Source organism: Martes martes (assembly GCF_963455335.1).
Source record: "Martes martes genome assembly, chromosome: 14".
NCBI lineage: Eukaryota > Metazoa > Chordata > Mammalia > Carnivora > Mustelidae > Martes > Martes martes.
This window is the reverse complement of record NC_137902.1, coordinates 35,469,104-35,475,695: the sequence shown is the minus strand read 5'-3', so window position 1 is coordinate 35,475,695 and position 6,592 is coordinate 35,469,104. Positions and strand designations below refer to the sequence as shown.

Sequence of the window (6,592 nt, the reverse complement as noted above, 5' to 3'; positions counted from 1 at the left end):
GGCCTTCAGCTGTCAGCCCTCTGTGGGGATTGCCCTGGCTGAGGAAATTGTCTCTCCCAAGGTTGCAACTCCTTTCAGGGGCAGCCCACATCCAGTGACTGGTCAACATGGGGATTAAAGGCCTGAACTCCCAATTCAGGGCAGCCAGAAGGGCCTTCCAGCTCCAGAGCTCCATGTGGGGGTGGCTGATGCCTTCGCTGGGTTTCAACTTCAACGTCTCACTCTACCCTGTCCGGCTTCCTTCTCCTCCCTTCCCCAGGAGTTCGTCCCAAGACCTGTCCCTAAAAAACATCTTGCAGTGTCAATCTCCCCCTCAGAGACTGCTCCTGAGGGAGCCCAACCTGGGACATAAAAGTACCCTCCTCAAAGTTGAGAGGCAACATGGGGGGGTGGGTGGGTAGGGAAGGAACAAATGAAACAAGATGGGATCGGGAGGGAGACAAACCATAAGAGACTCTTAATCTCACAAAACAAACTGAGGGTTGCTGGGGGGAGTGAGGGTATGGAGAGGGTGGTTGGGTTATAGACATTGGGGAGGGTATGTGCTATGGTGAGTGCTGTGAAATGTGTAAGCCTGATGATTCACAGACCTGTACCCCTGGGGCTAATAATACATTATATGTTAATTTAAAAAAAATTTTTTTAAAGTACCCTCCTCAGAGGGTATCCCTTGGAAATAAATGTCACTACACATAGAGCACTTCACAGAGTATATGTACATAGAAAGTGGATAGAGCCATTAGCTACTGTTACTGAGGTGTTTTCTTACAAAGTTATCAGCATCTGCAATACTCTTCTCCTCCCAGCCATAAAAGGTACATTGCAGTGGCTTGAGTTCATCTTCCATACATTGTATTAAATACCAATAAAGTTAACAGGTTTGTCTTAGATGACAAGAAAAAAAGAAATGTATTTCTGATCTATTTGATGCTACTGGAATCCCTCATTCTTTATTGTCAGAGGAGCATTTTTGTGTTTGCAAACTGACTATTAAAACCTCTATTTATATACATATATATTTTATTTTTTAATTGAGAAAAGGCAGAAATGAACTATATTTTTATTAGGCTGAGATTACATACATCTTCTGACAAAGACTTGTTTATGACAGAAATTCACATTTATCGAGTCTTCTGAGATGAGAGGAAACACATATCCTGAGCTTAGTCCCTTCTGCTCAGAAATAGTTCTCATAACCAGAGGGCTGGATATTAAGCTCATTTTGTTGCTGCATCTTGTTTTTCTAGCTCATTCATAAGTACTTGATCCTTATGAATAAAATAGAGATGAAACTTTTCCCATAAAACTAAAGATCCTAAAAACAAGAATAACCAGAGTGCTTTCATTCTTGAAGGCAATGAATAGAAGTCCACCTCAAGCTCAATTTGAAAAACCAATGTTATCCCCCCAAATCAGGCTCAACATTAGATTAGACCACACTCGAACACATCAGTAGGGGGGAAAAAAAGTGACAAATGCAAGCTAGCTGAAAAAAAAAAGGTTACAGTTGGTAAGAAGTTATCTTTGTATCAACTATGACTCTTCAAAGAGCATTAGTTGCATAATGTGGTTACCAGCCAAGTATACAATGTATACAACAAGTGACTATATTCCTCTTCCAATTGGAAAACCAAAATGGTTTTGATCCTGATCGCCTATATTTGTCTACTATTATTCCCTGACACAAAGCCTTCATAGGGCGAACAGTTTTGCAAATAAGCATCAAAAAAAGTTCCCTCCATTTCCTGTTCAGTGCAGGTTCTGGGCTGTTTGTTTCATATAGACCCAAGTCCATTTGAAGGCCATGGGCTTTGGGAGACTCCAAGTCACTATTCATGGCGTTGGAGTCCATGCCCTCCCTTCAATGGGCACCTCATTTCTCAGCCATGAACTGAATAAATTGGGACTGGCTGGCGTAAAGTTTGAGTTGATCATTGACGTCTACTCATTTCACTTTCTGGACCTCATCACCAGCTTCCAGACAAAGATGGTCAGTTATCTCACCTGTATCACCATAGTAGTTCACAGCCTCTGTCACCATCCACACGTTATCTGTGTTGCGGGGATCATCCACGTAACCTTTATAGACACCAAGTGTTCCTGATTGAATAGTTTGTGCAGCTGTTTCTCCAGCTCCTGGGTCTTTGCTCTAGATTTCTGTAAGGAGTTCATGGCTTCCTCCCCAAATTCTCTCTTCAGTGTGGTACTAATGTTCTCTCCTGGCTCCACCATTTCCCCTGGGATGGCCCATTCTCCACAGTCCTTCCTTTTGATGGCTACAAATTACAGGACATTCCTCTTAGAAACAGGATGGGTAAATTTCTTCCCCTTGCTATCCTTTTTCCACCTGGTTAAGATGAGATCTGCAGCCTGATTGGGACCCCACCACCCTAGAAGCCCTCTGCCTACCAGCCTGTGCCGGCCTGCGGGATTTCTATGTCTGCCATTCTCCACCTCATACAAACCATTCTGGCTCCTTTCAACATGCCCATCCTCATTGAATTTAGAAGAGAAGTTCCTGTCGCCCACCGGAGGGTCTGCCCACATGGACCAGGCCAAGACAGAACTGGCCGTGTACTCGACAGACTTGTACTCTGGCCACTCAACCTGCCGGCTTACTTTCTTGTCCAGGACCTGGCTTCCCTCCACTTTGGAGCCAGGGTATGGAGAGGTCCTGGCCTTCTTGTGGGGGTTCTCAGCAGCGGCCTTCGAATCTGACACGATGAAGCTTGGAGGAAACCCACCTGAGCAAGGCGGGTTCCAACCAGCGGAGATGTTGGGGCAGCTGCTGGGCCTGCAGGCCACAGAGGCCAAGGTCACAGAGAGAGACACCGTGGCTAACCACTTTACCAGGCGTTCCCTGTTGCGCAGCGGCAGGGGTTTCAGTGGAGCTCAGGGGTGCAGAACCGCGTGTGGAACCGACCGTGAACGGGGGTCGTGTGGGGGGGGGTCCCGGGGTTGGGGGGCAAGCCCTGCCACCCCAGCCATGCATGCTTTTTCATTTTACACTGAAAGGTTTTGACATATGGAAGGGCTTCCAGATGCGAAGTGCTAGGGTTGAGAACATCGCCCAAACAGCTCCAACAAAATTAGCACCCAACGACAGCAAAAGTGCTTTCATGCTTACCGAGGTGTTAGCCATTAGGGGTAGATTTAGTTCCCTAGGTCCAGAACCACAGTGTGTTTGGGAGAGGGCAGAAGGAGTGGGCTTGGGGTGGCAGGTGAGGTGGTTGGCGGATGGGTAGAGGGGGAACACAAAATGCCTTTTTTGGGAGGACCAAAACCCTAGTGAGTGCAACCTCACGGGAGGAAGAGAGCTCACTTGGTACACAGAACATGGTCCTTGTGGGAAATCCATGATGCACAAGGTATGGGAGATGGTTCAAATCTTGGGTCCACCATCTACTCACCAAATGGCTTGGGCAAATTGCTTCATCTTTCTCTTCAAAGAAGTATTGGCTATAGCATGCCAGGAGCTGTGTTAAGCACAGAAGATTCTATTGAGGTCTGGACCACATGACCTCTGCTCTTAAAGGATTCCAGTGGTAGAACTAACACTGGAAGGGAAGGGCCCTGGACTCCTTAAGAGCCGAGCACGATCCAGTTCAATGTCAGCTTCCCCTCCTTCCCTGGGACCTTCTTGGGCTAAGTTACTTAAACTCACTTCAGAATCCTCATGTGTAACATGAAATAATAATATCCACTTCATAGGGTTGTGCTGACAATTAAGTGGGATGTTACACGTAAATCTGTTTGCACAGAATCTGGCCCACTGTATGCACTCAGACATGCTACTTGTCATTACTCTAATTATCATTGCCTTTTTGACCCTGCACCTTGAAAATAGCAGGACAGTTGCAATAATTATGGGAATTGAGCAGCTCAGATATGAGGTCAGAATTAAACAACCTACGATTTCTCTGTGTAGAGAAATTCAGGCTGAGAAATAATGGCATCTCGATCCTAAAATGATAAATAATGAGCAGGAGAGGCACTAGCTAAGTCATTATATCCAAGAAAACAAACCCTAGGGAAGGATATCTTAACATGAAACAGATAGTTTTAGAACAAATGGAATACTATATATACTCTAATTGAAACCCAAAGGATATTTAGCATTTCCTACAGGTTGTTCCATGTTACACCACTCCCATAAGTGATTTGATGGTCAAACATGTTTGGGAAATTCTACATATTTCACCACCCTCCCTTAGAAATTCAGGGTTCACATTACTGTTTGAAAGATCCTATGAATTCCGGTTAAAAAAAAAAAAACCGACCAAGCCTAAACTATTTAATTCTGTTTCACTTAGTATTTTTCAGATTACCTGACCAGAGAATGCTTTGTTTATGCAATCGTTGGTATTATTTTAGGAACACATCTCCTTAACTTCAGAAAAGTTTCAAAATGTGTGCACGTGTGCTTGAGGGTAGGTCACTAACCATTTGAAGTTATCACCCTCACAATGCAAGGCAGCTGTTGAAAAGTCATCCATCACCCTCTTAAAGAAACCTAAGCTAAATGAGCCAGGACTCCAGAAGGCTTGAAACCCAGAAATAACTGGAACTATTGAGAACAAAAAGTAGAAAAGGACTGACAGCATAGGAATGTGAGACCTGGTCATCATCAACCATGATCATCATTATCATTGTCGAAAATTTGCTGTGTGCACTGTGCAAAGAACTGCTAGGAAAGAAAGATGATTATTAAGAGATACAGTCCCAGGTCTGTAAGTTGTGTCTTCCTACGCTTGCATTGATTTTCAATTGTGGGATTCTTATTCCTCTGAGTCTCCTGGAGATGTAGTAGGAAAACCACTGATATGAGAACGTAAACATGTTGGAAGAAGACACTCGTAAATTCCTCATATAATTATTTCCAGGCATCATAATATAACTCACAAGAAACAAATGAAGCAGGAGTCTTTCGGCTGGTTCTAGCTTTCCGCCACCATAGGCTACGTAACTTTGTACCTGACACTTGGCTTCTCTGGGTCTTGGTTTCTCATGATGAAAGGAATTGGTTGGCCTCTGTTAGCTGCTAAAGTCCTTCCAGCTTTAACATTTTATGATTCTAGGATCTTTGAAAATCTCATTATTGGAAGGCCAAGATCGATTTTTGCTATGAATCAAAAAAAAAAAAAATCCAAAACCCTGCAGATGTTCAAATATAAACAACAAGATGCTCTGGGCAGTGGGGGGGGGGTGGAGGGGGGGACAAGAGACACTTGAGGAAAGCAAGGGAGCAGGGAAGGCCTGGTATGTCCAGTACAACGCAGAAATACAGTGGGCCAAAGATGATTTCACAGAACACCTACCCAGAAAGGGACATTAAAACTAGTAATGAAAGGTTTTGCTAGTTTTTACTATCATCAAAGAGAAGACAGTTAAATCAGACCATTAGATGATCAAGGTGCAAAAGTTACCCGAAGGGAAAGAAATGTAATATGATAGGCGAGACCAAAAGAATGATTTGCTGGGAAGCCACTGGGGAAACTCTCTTTTCTAAATTGTCGTCCAAAGCAGAAAAACAAACAGCACTCGACAGAGACTGCTCTGGTCCATGCAGGAGAAAGCCCTGAAGGAATTGTAAGCACAACCAGAGAACAAATCTTTGGTCTGCCGCTATGAACTCTTCTTGGGCCAGAGATGGCCTGCGTGATTCCCATTTTATCGAGAATATTATGGAGGGCAGAGTGGGGATGGAGAGGACCAGGCTGATTACAGGACCCCAGGAGTGCAATAACCCCTAATCATCCGTCCAGCCTCTCTTTGGGAAGCAGAAACAAGTGGTATCCACAAAACTGGATTACTATGAATTATCTGTCTCTTCCTAAAGTGATGTTAAAGCTCAACTTCTGGGCGCCTGGGTGGCTCAGAGGGTTAAAGCCTCTGCCTTTGGCTCAGGTCATGATCCCAGGGTCCTGGGATCGAGTCCCACATCGGGCTCTCTGCTCGGCAGGGAGCCTGCTTCCCTTCCTCTCCCTCTGCCTGCCTCTCTGCCAACTTGTAATCTCTGTCTGTCAAATAAATAAATAAAATCTTAAAAAAAAAAAAAAAGCTCAACTTCTGAAAGAAATCAGGAAGGAAAGCAATGAAGAGATTTTCTCCTCTCTTTAAGGTGATAATACTGATAATAAATAATAATAATAATAATAATAATAATAATAAAATAACTACCATTTACTAAGTGCTCTCTGTGTACCAGTCTGTCTGGCACACTGGTCAGTGAGCGATCAAGGTATTGGGTCATTAGTCTGGTTTTGAAGTCAAAGAGAAAAATGGGACAGTGATTAACTTTTTTTAAGATTAAAGAAAACTGTGTCTTTTAAGAAGTAACTTAGGCAGGATAATTAATGCAGCCATATATAGAACGGGGGCCATCTACAATTTAGCCTAAGAAATCTGAAGTAAAATGTGTAACAATGAGAGTCAAATAAGCTTTATTTATAGGAGAGGTAAGTTTCAGTGTGTGTGGTGTGATGTGAAGGTGTTAGGAAAGTCCAGCTGTCCCCTCAAAAATGTCTTCCTGACCTTCTTAAAATACTTCCTGGATTTACACCATTAAAATAACCCCCTTTGAATGCAGTTT

At 43.6% G+C, this 6,592-nt stretch overlaps 1 pseudogene across 1 annotated transcript; it reads right to left on the bottom strand.

The window, feature by feature from the left end:
• Window positions 1-1,873: 1,873 nt before the first annotated feature.
• On the bottom strand, window positions 1,874-3,436 carry LOC308354998 (ADP-ribose pyrophosphatase, mitochondrial-like; annotated as a pseudogene). Its single transcript has 2 exons — window positions 3,411-3,436; window positions 1,874-2,794 (listed from the first exon to the last, which is right to left on the bottom strand). The product of its transcript is annotated as an ADP-ribose pyrophosphatase, mitochondrial-like (transcript).
• Window positions 3,437-6,592: the final 3,156 nt, after the last annotated feature.